General features: G+C 40.0%; 1 long non-coding RNA gene across 1 annotated transcript; it reads right to left on the bottom strand.

The window, feature by feature from the left end:
* Window positions 1-11,623: 11,623 nt before the first annotated feature.
* LOC121062101 lies at window positions 11,624-13,267 on the bottom strand. Its single transcript, XR_005815409.1, has 3 exons — window positions 13,052-13,267; window positions 12,696-12,816; window positions 11,624-11,650 (listed from the first exon to the last, which is right to left on the bottom strand). It is a non-coding gene; the product is annotated as an uncharacterized LOC121062101 (long non-coding RNA).
* Window positions 13,268-15,546: the final 2,279 nt, after the last annotated feature.

Below are 15,546 nucleotides of genomic sequence, written 5' to 3'. Positions count from 1 at the left end.
GGACACGCTCCAGCACCTCGATGTCTTTGATGAACACAGTACTCGAGGTGCGGCCTCACTGCAGCCGAGCACAGAGGGACAATCACTTCCCTAGTCCTGATGGGCACTCTGTTTCTGATACAAGCCAGGATGCTCTCGGCCTTCTTGGTCACACTTCTTGACCACATGTTCCACAATAACAATTTTCATTTTTGAGGGTGGAAAAACCATCATTCAAATAGAATAACAGAAAATCTCACTGCATTACACCAGAAGTACATTTTCAAAAGTTAAAAAAAAAAAAAAAAAAAAAAAAAAAAGAAAGAAAAACTTAACAGTATACGTATATCATCTTTTAATTTTATTTTTTTACATACGGTAACAATAATAATGGTAATGGTAAAAATAACCATAGTAATGTAAACTACTGTTCATACTACATTGTTTTTCTTTATGTTATTTCTCAATGTCTGAGAAAATCACAATTGTTGGATTTGGAACAGTTGATGTATTATAGCATTAAGTACTAATTGCTTTCTCACTCAGTAATTTGTCTAACGTAGGAGAAGCTGAAGAAATGAGGTGTTCACAAAGACAATAAGCTAACTCTGAAACAACACAACTGATTCTTGCACATGTGATAAAACTGTTTCCTCAGCTGTCTCTGAGCTCCATCTTCCCTTGTGGTTGTAATGACCATTACTGAGGTATAGATTCAGTCTCCCTAAGCTCGCTGTCCATAATAAAACAGAAGAAATCCGTGTGTACTTGACAGAAGCATGAATGATGTATTTTGTTAGAATTTGGAGGTTTTTGAGGAAATGGGAGCCTCCAAAATACAGACTGGTTCAGAAGAAACGAACCTGATCTTGCGAGAGCAGTCAGTTGTGCTGGATCATGAAGAATGCTATGAGAGCAATCCTAGCTTCACTCCATTGTTTTAGTTATTGCTGAGAAGGGCTTGCACAGTTTTAAGGCCTTTTCCTTTTTTTTTTTTTTTTCACATTGCCCTGCCAGTGAGGAGGCTGTGGTTGCAGAAAAGCTGGGAGGCAACACAGCCAGGACATCTGAGCTAAACTGGCCAAAGGGATATTCCATACCATATAGAATCATAGAACAGTTTAGGATGGAAGGAATCTTAAAGATCATCAAGTTCCAACCCCCCTGCCATGGGCAGGAACACCTCCCACCAGACCAGGCTGCTCGATGCCCCATCTGTCCTAGCCTTGGACACTTCCAGGAATGGGGCATCCATAGCTTCTTTGGGCAACCTCTTCCAGTGTCTCCTCACCCTCATAAAAATTTCTTCCTTACCTGAGTCCATCCTCAGCCTGTCTTCATAGGAGAGGTACTCCATACCTCTGATGATCATTTTTGTGGCTCTGCTCTGGACCAACTGCACGTCCAGGTCTCTCTTGTGCTGGGAGCCCTGCTACTCCATACCCTGGACTCTGGAGGGCAGAGTAGGGGGGAGAATCACCTCTCTCGCCATGCTGGCCAGTCTGCTTTTGATGCAGCCCAGGATACAGTTGGATTTCTGGGTTGCAAGTGCATATTGCTGGCTCATGTTGAGCTTCTTATCAACCAGTACCCCCAAGTCCTTCTCCACAGAGCTGCTTTCAGGGTATTTCTCACCTAGTCTGTATTGGTGTTTCAGAGAGCCCCTCTGCTCATGCATTAGATTGGGAGGCTAGGCATCTGGTTTGGATTGTTGGAACCCCTAACTTCAAGAAGAATTGAAATTGAGTGTTGGACATCTAGAACAGTAAAGAGGCATTTTCTCCTGCTTCTGTGGTAGGCAATGGGCATAGCTGAAATACATCTGAAACAAAACTATTACCAGCTCATACCGTTCCAGACGGACCCTTGATGATATATGGGTCAACCACTGTGCTGCCAATTGTACAGACCTCATAGTATTATTTTTTTTTAAAGGCAGTTAAACTTAATAAGCAATGACTTTTATTAGAACACTAAAGAAAGTCTATTCATCAAAAGCTGCATCTATATTAGATGTGGGGATGGAGCAATAATGTAGTTTTGCAACAAATGAATATTACAACGAGTATTTGTTATTGGTGCTCTGTGAGTGAATGAATGAAGTGGCCCTGTGGCTGCTGCACCTTCTGTAATGATGGTAGCAAGGGAGACCCATGTTCCTGCTGGAGCTCTTTCTAGATTGTGAATTTGTCCAAACTGTGTTCTGTTCCCTTGGAGGTATAGTAACAAGTAATATAGTCCAATTGGAGAAGATCAGTAGATCAAAGCAGCTAAGGCTAAAGGCCTTACATATTCATCATGTGGTTCCAGCATATAGGAGCTTTGGACTAGATTCGTTTGGAGCCATTGGACAAAAATGCCTGCAACCTTTGATTCAAATCTATCCGAAGAACAGGTGATTAGTTTGGGTTTTTATATCCCCTTTAGGGGTTGCAATACATTGATCTTGCACCTGAAACAGATCTTTAATTTCTGTTTCTTTAGAGAGAACACTCATTCATGTACCGCTAATCCTCTGAAACTGCAATTGGATGGAGTAAATGTGATTACGGGAGTTTTATTGCAAAACTACATTCTTGCTCCATCCCAGCATCTAATATAGATGCAGCCTTTGAGGAATAGATTTTCCTTAGTGTTCTATGAAGAGCTGTAGCCAAATAAACTGGGGTTCCCCTAGGACTACTACAAAAATATTTCTGCTTTCCATAGCTTGTCCAGCACAGGTAGTGTTGGTCAGAGCACAGTTGCCTCTGACACTTTGTGCATGACACTTAAGATAGACTCTCAGTTTACACTGAGGTCAATCTGAAAATGAGAATCATGTCGGAGATGAGAAGAAGGTGACAGAGTTGTACTTAGGGTAAATGAGTAATTTCTGTGCCCATTTCTTCAAAGCTGAATAAGAACAAAGTGAATTAATTTAACACTTGTCAGTAACTTAGATCACGATAGATTTTATTTCCCAATTGTTCTGATAGTATATTTTCCTGTCCACTGTGGGTCTGTTCCACTTCCTAGAGCAGTCAAGCTGGATACTGCCATTTGTCAGCAGAATTTTACATAAACTTTTACTGAGTACAGTCTACATGGATAGAATATAAACCGTGTTTAACTTCCTCCATCCAGCCAAATGAATAAGTATTTTATGTTAAAGGACTAAGCATATTTTTTTTTCTTTTTTTTTTTTTTTTTTTTTTTTTGGGGGGGTCTGTTTTCTAGACCTTACAAAATAGATGATGGCAACGTTCTATTGAAAAATATGAAAAGAGTTATCTTAAGAAACAAAAATGTGTACCAGCTAAGTGTACTAACCAGTGAAAAGCTTTTTACCAGTTGAACTTGAACCAAAAGAGATAGAATTCTGCAGAAAGCAAATAAAGACAAGGAATCAGGATGTCTCAGTCAACCTGATGTGATGGAAAGCCAGCAAGATTTAGAGTGAGTGTTTTTTCATCTGCTGTAATAAAAATGATAAGAAAATCTGTTTAATATACAACAAATTCAATTCAGATGATCAAGCTGGGGACTGGTCTGCATGGGAGTGATACAGAATCTATGTTAGATATTTTGAAGAAAAATAAGTCTGGGTTGCTGCGATATCATTGACGCTAGCTAAAGAAAGTTATTGACCAGGAGGTTTCTTAAGTTTTTCACAGGTGTCTTAATTCAAGGATTGCATTGCTTTGCCAGAGAAATGAACTTTAGGAAGAAAAGAAAAACCAAGGGAAGTGAGAGCAGGAAGGCTTATACCATGTCGAAAAACTGAATATGCCGGGATAAATGCTTAGTTCTACAGACGAAACAAGGTTTCCATGCAGGGAAATTGTTTGCCTGAATTTTCTGTAAGAGTTTCCCAGTGACTAAGGAAGTTAATGGGAAAGAACTCACTTGAGAATGCACTTTGTTCTTACAGGTCCCATTTCAATACATACTATGATATGTCCAGAGGTAAATCTGTTTCATCCTCATTTGGTTTACTTTCCTGTGAGTCTGATCAATGGAGACACAGGACAGCCATGCACAGTAGTCCTCTCAGGTAAGAAAGCGTTCTCCTTCCAACAGGGATGTTAGAGTGAGCTCTGTAGGGAGACAGGGAACGAGATAAAGGATGGTGATTCCTAGGTCTTAGCTAGCACAATTGTGTCTTAGAAAATGAAGTAGAAGATTCTGAGATCGGTAAGCAATTAATTGAAGATGTAAACGGAAAGTGTTACCTACAGGTTTAACAGAAATAACTGGGACGTTTGGGAAGAAGATTGGGAGAAGACGGTAAAAACCTGCAATAAAAGGTTTGCATGGAAATTGAAACACAGGACAGTAACTAATAAGGAATAGAAATGATAAATAAAGGGGGATAGAAAATCAAGGAAATGGGCAATACCCAGAACAAAGACGTTTTAAAGAAATGCCCCTTTGGGTGCATACTGGTACATTGGAAGGATATTGTCAGAACTGAGGGCACAGAAAGCAAGAGGACTCTCCTTAACTATTGCAGTCAAGGGTGGCCACTATACAAGCTTAAGGATGGAGCTAAATGGCCTCTTTATGGATGAATCGGATAGAACACTATCCTGCAATTAGTGTTGTTTTTGAGGAGAGACGGAAAATGGGATGAAATGTTGTATACTGATACGTTGTTTCAGCATCCTGGAGGGAAAAAGGTATGGAATTAAGTTGGCCCCTGACTGAGCCTTTGGTGAAATTACAGGCTGGAGAAAGATAAAAAGAAGCGTTGAAAGGGTTATTGAAGGTGCTAAAGGTGTGGCATGTAGTATTTGACAGAGCTGTTTGAAGCTGAATGAGCTGGGAAAGAGGATATCAAGATCACAGGTATGAGCCCTCTGGGGCCTCTGGTAAATACCAAAATCTGGTTAAATTGGGAATTGAGAATCTGTTCCAACAAGGTCCAAAAGAAACCCCCTTGGAATTTTTGGACCAGCTTTGAAATGAAATGAAGAAAAAATATATATATATACCAATTTGGACCTGGCTTCGGAAGACAAACAGAGGCAATTGGCTAGCCTCTTTCTAGGAAAATCGGCCCCTGATATCAGAAAGAAATTGTCTTAGGTTGCAGGATAAACTTGCAACAGTCAAACCAGAAATGACAGGGACCTGGGGCATCTATCCTAGCAGATCCACTGGTTGAAATAAAGCTAGGGAATGAAGAGAGAAGCATGGATTTTAGGTTGGATATGGGAGCTTCTTTCTCTGTGTTAATCTAAAAATTGATTCTGGACAAGCGCTAGGTCTGTAAATGTAGTAGGAGCAACTGGCCAAAAGGAAAAGGCATTTTTTTGCAATGCTCAGAATTGGAATTGGGGAAAAATGATGGGAATACATCTGTTTTTATGCTTACCCAATTTGCTAAGGCCCTTCTTAGGAAGAGACTTGCTGGAAAAAATTGGATGCAAAACTTTCTTTTGAACAAGGGAAAATGGAAATAAAAGTAACATATTAAACTCTGAAGTCTATCTATCCCTGGCAAGTCCAGAGAAAGCTCCAGATAGGACTCCCTGAATGGATGTAATTATGAACCAAGTGTATCTGGGAGTTTGGGCTACAGGAATAGCTGGGGGAGCAAAGAATGTAGTACCTGTAAAAAAATTGATTTAAAGGAAAATGCTCCGAAGGTATGCTAAAAGCAATACCCACTAAAGGTGAAAGACAGAAGGGGAATGGAAGGAATAATCAGTAGCTTTCGTAGTTATGGACTATTAGTAGAATGTGAGTCAGAATATAACACTCCATATAGGCCCGGTTAGAAAGGCAGATTGAACCTATCGTATAGTTCAGGATTTAAGGGCCATCAGTAGGATCACAAAAGATTTATACCCTGTAGTACCCAACCCCTACAACCTTTTGGCAAAATTAGAAAAGATTCAGGTTTGGTTCACGGTACTAGATTTAAAGGATGCCTTTTTCTGCCTGCCCGTGACACCTGAAAGCCAGAAACTCTTTGCCTTTGGATGAGAAAATCCTAATAGAGGACAAAAAACTCAGCTTACTTGCACTGTGTTACCACAGGGGTTCAAGAATAGCCCCACCATACTGAGAAACCAACTAGCCTGTAATCTTGAAGCTTGGAAAACCCCTTCAGGGAAAGGGGACGCTTGAGATATGTAAATGGCATGTTGATAGCTACTCAGGAAGAAAAGGAATGTGCAGAATGGACTAGTAGTTTACTAAATTTTTTTTGGCATTAATACTGTGAACCCAGCCTCTTTCCTTAGCAACAGAGTTTATTGCATCAAGAGCATGGACACGGTATACTGCGGCCGACCACCCCTAGAAGATGCAAAGGAGTGGTATATAGATGGCAGCACCTTCATCCGCCAAGGACTTCACCTCCCAGGATATGCGGTAACAAACATCAGCCCAAAAGGCTGAAATCATCGCCTTGGTAAGAGCTCTTGAGCTGGCAAAAGGGAAAAGAATTAACATTTGGACAGATTTGAAATATGACTTTGGTGTGGTGCATGCATATGGGGCAATTTGGAAGGAGAGAGGGCTCTTATCATCCTCAATTAAACATGCAGAAGATCTAAAGTTGCCATTTTGCACTGTAAAGAACATCAAACAGGGGATGCTGATATTGAAAGAGGAAATAGATTGGCTGATGCAGAAGCCAAAGGGGCAGCAGAACGGGCATGTGAGAGTCAAATTTTGGCACTAGTAGCAGGAACAGAAAACCAGGCATTAACAAAAGTCTTAGAAAATGAAGCAGAATATTCTAAGATCGATAAGCAATTAATTGAAGATGTAAACGGAAAGTGTTACCTACAGGTTTAACACGACTAACTGATGGGAGAATTGTGATACCATATGATATTGGATGGTAATTGGAGAACATAAGAAAGCATGCTGGGGAGCTGAAATATTATAACAATTTTTAAGTAGAAAATGGATAGGACCTAATTTGTATACCATTATTAGACAGGCATAAAAGTAAGCCACAGACAGGAATCAAATCCCAGACAGGAAAAATAGGGAAGGGAAATGTTCCTGGGAAGCAGTAGCAAAATTGATTTTTTTGAACTCCCAAGAAAAGGGGGGTTTAGATGCCTATTGGTACTACCAGCCACCTTTTCCAGATGGCCAGGAGCATTGCCATGTAGAACTAACAAAGCCAGAGAAGTGTCCAAAGTATTGTTGAATGCAATTATAACGAGCTTTGGTGTACCCTCAGTAATGTCATCTGACAGGGGACCACACTTGACTGCAGAACTGACCCAACAAGTCAGCAAAGTGCTGGGGATCGATTGGCAACAACACACTCCGTATAGGCCACAGGCAAGTGGCCAAGTGAAAAACCATGAACCATTTGATAAAACAACAGATTGGTAAAATCTGTTTGCAATATGTATTGCAAGCAATATGTATTGGTAAAACTAAGCCCCTTTTGAGATATTGGATGGCAGGCCTTACCGAATGCTGTACAAAGGAGAAGCTCTAACACAAGTAGGAAAAATATTTGCAACAACATATTATAGTTTTGGGCAAGCAAGTAGAACAAATCAATAAGAACGTTTTAGGCACTAGACCTTTGATTTGCCTCCCAAGGGGAAGTATGCACTTGAATAAATATTAGTTGCATGTAAATGAAGCAGGACGAATTGAGACTGATCTCAATTGAATATATTGAAATCTACCTACATAAGGTAGTTCAAGATGACACCTCATGGGGTTTTCGAGAATTATGCAACAAAATGACCTCTTGGCTAACAACCACCCAAGGACTCCAGTACCCATACGAATAGAGGCGGGAACCTACCTGACTGATTCTTCTGAGACCTGATGACTATGCAAGAGACTTATGGGGGAAATGAAATGAAGATGGATTTGTGCCACTAGCAGAAGCACACTGCCAGTAACCATTGGTGCACAAGGTGGGTGGATCTATCCCCCTTGCACCCGGCGTGTGTTCGCAGTGCCAAATAAATATACCTGCTTTATAACCATTCCGAGGTTAATAGATAGAGTCTGATTTCCGCAAGTCAGTAGCTGACCAACGCTGTAGAGCTCAGAACAGATGTCATCAACAGACTTCAAGTGACTGATCAGCTAATTTGATTAGCTAATATGACTGATTAGCTATAACTACCAGGACTAAAAGTTTGGTATTTCTGGCGAATATCGTGTAGACGAAGGAGTGTTCAAACAATGATGTACTAGTTTTGAAGTCTACAAGTATATTCTACCAAACTTTTTAAGAATAAATTCCATGCTAGGCCAATTGTAATGAAATTTTTCTATTATTTCTACAAAGCTGTCTCAGTTTGAAAACTTGAGACAGTTCAGTGTTGGGTAGTTATCTGTCTCAAAATGCTGAGAAGATGGGGCTCCATTCATTTCCAAACTGGCTGTCATAAAGGCCTTAAACTTTGCATTATGTTGAGGCAGTGGTGATCTCAGCCTTATTGTATTTCTCTGAGTAATGTAGCTCCCAAAAGAGATCCCAAGGTCCAGAAAAGACATGGAAATAATTGGTGGGTTGTAAGGGAAAATCATAGTCCATCACACAGCAACACCAGAGCCGTCTGTAGAGTTTAGAAGTCAGCTGAAGTTATTTATGTTTCATCTGAACTGAGTAAGAAAAGACCAGTTAATATAAAAGAATGCAGGTCTGACAATCATACAACCGGATGGGAGCCTGTTTTATCAGGGTCTGTGGATTTTGGATCTGTACGCTGTTGAGGAGATTGTCAGAATTCTGATTACAGAATAAGGAACCTGCAGAAAGTGCAGTACGCAAATGCTGGAGAGCACGGGTCAAAGTTTTACGCTTCCTGGGACTGCCTAGCATATTAAGAGGTCTAGGGAAAAAATGGCTGTGGTTCAACATTAATAGCACATTGACAAGTGTGATTTAAACCTATCCACATGTAAATCAGTCAGCCCTACTGAAATCTTCAAATACTTAAGAGGTAACCCGTAGCCACTGGTGTCAAAAAGTGCTGTGAGATTTGAGAAATTAACCTGCATTTCTCTCCCATAACAGTTTTGTCCTTATATGAGAAGCAAGTGAGGGATTTTGCTGCCCTTGTGTCTTTTATTTAACCTCTATCAGCACCACATGTAGTAAAATGCTACTGTCTTAAATAAAGGTTACGTCTTTGAGAAACAAATTAGATGGCAAATAATCTGTTAAGAGCTGACTGCCTTCTTCCCCCCAGACAGCTGAGATGCACCTCTTTTTCCCTCTCTCAAGCATTTGCTGCTTTGCACTTCCTTTTCTTTCATTGGAGAGTCAGATCAATCGGTTGCTTTGCACTAGTATATGTTCCTTGGAAAGCCGCTTAAACTCTCTTCAAACACTGGACTAACTAGAAATTGATTGCTTCCTCTAACTGGCACTTATGCTCTAGCTGGATCCTCTAAATCCCATTTTACTGCTTCTGCTTACTAAGCAGGTGACAGAAACTTCCATAACTGGAGAGCAGAGAAGAAGGAGTTGTAGTTCCGTATAAAGAAAATGTTTGGAAGTTTTGAAGATGTTTCCCCTGCTCAGCTGCCATCCCTATGTTAATCAAATACCTGATCTTTTGCATTACAGCAAAAGTCTTGATTCAGTTATTAAGGAAAGTTATTTCTGAAAATACTCAGCCACCTCTGTGCATGCCAAACCTTTAATGGCACTGTGCAATACGCACATTACAGTGATAAATCAGGTTGTGGAATGAATGGCAACATAAAGATTTGGCTCCAGATCCAAAATGTCATTTATTTGGCCATTTTATTTAGGGTAGCACTCCCCTCCCCTCCCATTCCCTCCCCCTCCCATTCCCTCCATCTCCCTTCCCTCCACTCCCCTCCCTATACTCCTCTCCCCTACACTCCCCTGCCCTACACTCCGCTATACTCCCCTACACTCCCCTCCCCTATACTACCCTACTCTCCCCTGCACTCCCCTGCCCTGCCTTCCCCTCCCCTCCCCTCCCCACCCCTGCTCTCCCCTCCCTCCCCTCTCGTCCCGTCCCGTCCCCTCCCCTCCCTTCCCCTCCCCTCTCGTCCCCTCCCCTCCCCTCCCCTCCCTTCCCTCCCCTCCCCTCCCTTCTCGTCCCCTGCCCTTCCCTGTCCCCTCCCCTCCCCTTCATTCCCTCCCCTTCCCTCCCCTTCCCTCCGCTCTTTTCCTCTTCTCTCCTCCTCTCTTCTTTCTTTCACAAACTTGAATGCCGAAGGGGGAGAACCATAACTTCAAATCGCTTCAGTCATTCTCGTAGCTTATATCACTGGGTGATTCATGGGAATCCATCAGCAGTAATCATAAGCGTTGCAGCTGCTGTGTCACTAGTCAAGCAAGAGTCTCAAACTGGGAATCGCTGACTTCTTTCTGTGGCTCAGACAGGTGACTTTCAATTCCACCCTGCCTTGGACATGGCCTCTTGCTATGTCCCCACCTACACTGCAGTTTTGCTTAGAAGCAGAAGCACAGTTTTGAAGTAGTTCCACTACTTCCATTTTCAATGATTTAGCTTGGCTAGCCAAGTGGTTTCTGTAAATAGAACACAATCAAGAGATTTTGGTTAGAAACAACTAACTGAGCAGTTCTTTTCCACTTGGCAATGAATATTTACCCTTTCCTAATGGAGACTACAGTGTAAGAGAGAATGACAGATCATTCAGAGAGCTTTGAAATATCCCTTGGGGATGCTTAGTCCAGAGGACCAGAGTAAATCTGTCTAAAGTACACCATGGAATCACTCTGAATTACTTCCTAACAGGCGCATGTCCTTACTATGTCTGATATGGCTTCAGCTGGTTTCAGTGTTCTTCTTCACCTAGTACTTAAATTAAGAGTTTTAAAGGAGGATGGAAAGATTGAGAAATACATAAATCACTGATGAAAATTGCTTTGAGAACTTTGGTCATTAGCCCTATAAAGCATCAGAGTACTGTCCTATGAGGCAAATGCCTTATTCTCTTGATATCTAAGGAGGTAAATAAATCCAATGTTGTAACATTAAGGATTGGTTAGAAAAGTAAACATTAAAAACAAGTAAAGAAGAAGAACAAGTAAGCAATTGCAGAGCCTATGGGGTAACTGCAGGGTTAGGCAAAGAACTATTGTGCAATGAAATCTTGTTATAAAAGAAGTATTATGTGAATTTTTACTGTTTCATTTCTTGAGTGTTACATTTGAAAGGGAGTGAACCTATCAGGATTAGATATCTACTTTAGAAATGTAATTAAAATTGGTTTCTCTTTCCTTTTGAGTTCACTCATAGGATTTTATAATAGAAAAAGTATATATTTTTTTAAAACAGACTAAAAGCGGGTAATTATATGCACAATTATTTTTAAAATACAGTAACAATAGCAAGGATGAGATGAAAGGTATTTATACACCATTATAGTGTCAAGGTATGTCCCATACATTAGTAACAGTCAGAGGATACATGTTAGTGAACAAAAAATATCTTTAAATAAGTATATAAATAATTAAATATATATGCAGATAGATAGATAGACAGACAGACAGACAGAAACCTAAGAAACTGATATGCAGGTTAGCTTCTTCCTCTCTTTTCTAAAAGTTAAAGTGAATACAGCACCAGTGTGTATTACAAACATTACCCTCAGTCCACCACAGATACACACAACAGGTCAGTCTGCAGGTTCTGGAGGCAAAGAAACTGCTCTGTGATGTGAAGAACCAAGACATAAGTTGCTGTCAGAGAAAAGATGCTGTCAAAGTGCCTCACGTCTATGCTAGAGCATCTCTACCACCATCTGTACTGCATCCATATGCACCTATACTAGAGCATCTCTACTTATCCAGTCTGGGTGATCTTATGAGCATTCTGAAGACCCAGAGGAGGGTCTCTTTGTCATTTCTGCTTTTATAGCCAGTGAAAATTCTTATAATTTTACACAGAGTGGATGAAAAACACTAAGTGTGCTTCCAATCTTCACAGCTTCTAAGCAAGTGGAGATGAGGTTGTGGAATAACCAAATAAACTGTTGATCTAGAAGCAGCCTAAAGACTGTCTTTAACCAGGGCCTTGCATTCTTCATTTTTATACTATTACTTGCCTTAAGTGCATGATAATTACTTTCTCAAGAACCAAGACCACTGAATTTTATAGCTGAAAATGCATCTTTTCTTTTTTATTTTCCTAATTCTTCTACATTTTGGTTCAAACAAATACTATAAAATATGTCAGTCTTGACATTTCTTTGTACTCAGACAACCAATTATATTTGTCACCTGAGGTTTAAAGCAAAGCAATAATTTAAAGAGCATATTGATTCTGGAAGATATTCTACATAGAAATTGTTTTCATAAAATATCAAAAGCAAGGATTTAAAAATCCTCAAAAATTGCTTTCACAGCTACAAATTTCATTTTGCTGTTAAACAGAAATAAAATTATGTATTGTCCTTTTGGCTGATCTGCCAGGAGTTAAAGAAAGGCTCCCTGGGAACCCAGCCCTGGAGTCACCCAAAACTTGTTTAAACCCATGATACTGGAAATGAGATAGTTGGACTCAATAAACTACATGTTTCTGTATGAATTTTTTTTTTTTTTTTTTTTGGTCGGGGCTTAGCCATACAAGTTGGCAGCTGCCTACAGACAAATACCTTAACAGTAGACTAAACAACGTGATTGCTCTAACTGAGAAAAATGAGTTGTATTTGATGTACTTATGAAGTGTTTCCAACTAAACTTTCTACCACTACAGAAATGCACCTGATTCTTTCACAAAACTTACGGGTGGTAATTGGAAATATTCATCAGCATTCTCTGCTTCCTTCCTCATCTCAATTCTCTTTTGGCCTGTGAAGCTTTTCAGATCCGAGATGAAGATCAGCTATAATATGGAGTTTTGGAGACTGCTAAGGAAAAGAAGAATCATACTGAAAACTCTTTTCAACCTCACATGCAATCATCAAAGAAAAGAATACCAAAAGAATACCGCTTTATCATGGTAAGCATAAATTTGAGCATAGGTCTCCTATAACTGAAGCAAGGTTAAATAGGTTCCAAACAAGGTTAAGGAGCACACCCACAATCATTTCCATAAAACTGTGTTTTCAAACAAATGGTTGAAGAAGAAAAGAAAATTACCAGGACATACAGTTTTCCTCTAGCTTGCTTTGCTTCATTCAGAATCTTAGTCTTGGGTCACAATCAGGGAGCAGGATTGTATAGAAATGACAAAGCCTCCCAAAATTTGTTGTATCTTCATCCACAAGGACTTTGATACTGCTGCCTCCTCAGCAACATCAGCAATTTACTAGGAAAGTTGGTGTCCACCAGGTCAAATTAGGAATAGGAAATCCCTGTTGCCACTTCACACTCACACTAGAGTTGGCAGGACAGACCGATGGACAGAGAAGTATCTATAAGAGTGTTAGAAAACAGACTTTAGAACAGATTTCCTTCAACTCAAGAAAAATTACTTGCTCATCTCTTCAAACTGAACTCTGAGAAGGTGATCCCAAGCTGCATTCCTGACATCTATGCTGCAAAGTCATCAAATGCGACATGTTACTATACCAGTCTGGTGCTTTCTGTTATGAACATAAACAAGAGTTTGAGTTTATGACGTTTCTTTAGAATTAAGCTCAAAGCATTAGTCCTTTGATATATTTTTGTTTGGAAGTGTTTTCACTGTTTCCCAGACAATGTCTCCAGCAAGCTAGCTGCTTGTTTCATTTGTTTTGCTCCATTTTGTTTTTTGTTTTGCTTCCTCAGTAAGGTTTCTTAGACAAATGAAATTTAAGTGATCATATTGTATGTCCATCCATCCCTCCCCTTTGCTTGTCCAGAGCTTTTATCTTGTCCACCAGGATGAATGAACTTGGTTTTCATTTTAAAAAGTTTCTGTCTTGGTTTAAAACGCTCTTCCAATCTATATTTCCAGTTAGTATTATTTCCTGAAATAGCTATTCCCATTTTTTTCTTTTTACAATCTCACAGTCTCTTCGTTTTCCTCTCCCCGAGAAACTTAGAACTGCTCTCTTCATACTTGACAACTAGATATGGAGCCGTATCAGCCAGAAGGAAGTTTGCTTCACAGTTTCTGCTTCTTACAGTATCTGGACTCTTACCTTTACTCTTCCTTGCCCTTCCTACATTAGCACAAAGAAAGCTGTTTTGGAGATCTGATGTCTTGTTTTCCAGAAACTACTCGGAATCACCTTTACAAGAGCTGTCCCACGCTACGAGCATAAGTGTTGCAATCTGGCCAGATACTGGCCTTCTTAGTCAATAACCAAATCTGTCAAGTTAAGAACATGTAATTAAGGAAAAGGAAATCCTTTTATTTTGATCTGAGTTCACTTTTTTTTTCTTTCTTTTTTTTTTTTTTTTTCTTTCCAGACCAAGAATGAATCGTGGAGAACCAGCAAAACTCAGGTGAAAAATGAAATGAAAAATGTTAAGGTCAGGCAGCTTGCTCACTGTAAATGCTAATCTGAAAGCAGATGGAGTGCATCTTCATACACAACATCCTGAGACACTCAACAGGCCAGCCCATTTGATGAAGTACCATTTTAATGTGACAGGTGTACTTTTAAGTCTGTTGTTTATACTTTAGTACTTGAGGTGTATGGCAGGACCACAGCACACTCTTATTTGTTTACCCTTATTTGTTGATCATGTATAGGAAAAAGAGAACGTGCAGAAGCCCTCACCCATACATTGGATCTGTCACTCTGTGCAGCTACATCACAGAGCAAAAGTACCAAACTTAATGCTTGTGAAATGACTTTACACAAACTACAGAATACTAAAATGAAGTATTCACAATAAAAACACATTTTTTCTTTCCTCAGCCAAGCATCAAACCACTTACAGAAGGGCATGGGCCCTCTCAATGCACCTCAAGGTGGGATCCACAAATCTTCACGTGGTTTCATCACATCCAGCACGCTTCTCTGTCCCTCCTAGCTAAACCTGCAGAGGCAGCTGTTCCCAAATTGCCATGGTGACATAATTCAGTTCTGTTTCTGAAGTCACCACCGTAGGCGCCTTGCAATGACAACAGAACACTCTCTGTTGCTAATGTGTATGTCTCAGAAACAATTAGAGAAGTGCAACTATCACCAAGTTGACTTTAATTAGAGTAGTTCAAAAATTATTCTCTGCTACCATACATCCGTGGAAGGTGTGTGATAAATCTTTTCCTTAAGAAAGGAATACAGACAAAAGGAGCTTGATTCTGATACGTTCCCCTTACTTCCAGAGCTGTTGACCTTTTATTTCCGTGTAAGAAAAAAGAAGGTGAAATCAACAATTCTCTTCCTCCAAGTTGGGAATATGAAATAACCCCAAATTATCCAGGAAGCATTAAAAAGGAAACTATATATTTCCTTGTTAAACACCTTGTTTCTTCTGAAAAATTTTCCTGTACTTTGCAACTAAGGTGGTTTTAATCGGGTGGGCAGCCGAGTTCCACCACGGCCACTCTCTCACTCCCCCTCCTCAAAGAGAAAGGGGGAGAAAATATGATACAAAGGACTCATGGGTTGAGATAAGGATGGGGAGATCGCTCAACAATTATCGTGATGGGCAAAACAGACTCAGCATAGGGAGATAGTAAGATTTATTGCCTATTA

The sequence above is a fragment of the Cygnus olor genome, chromosome Z (genome assembly GCF_009769625.2).
Source record: "Cygnus olor isolate bCygOlo1 chromosome Z, bCygOlo1.pri.v2, whole genome shotgun sequence".
Classification (NCBI taxonomy): Eukaryota; Metazoa; Chordata; class Aves; order Anseriformes; family Anatidae; genus Cygnus; species Cygnus olor.
Note: the sequence above shows the minus strand (reverse complement) of the source record. Positions and strands in the feature narration are given on the sequence as shown.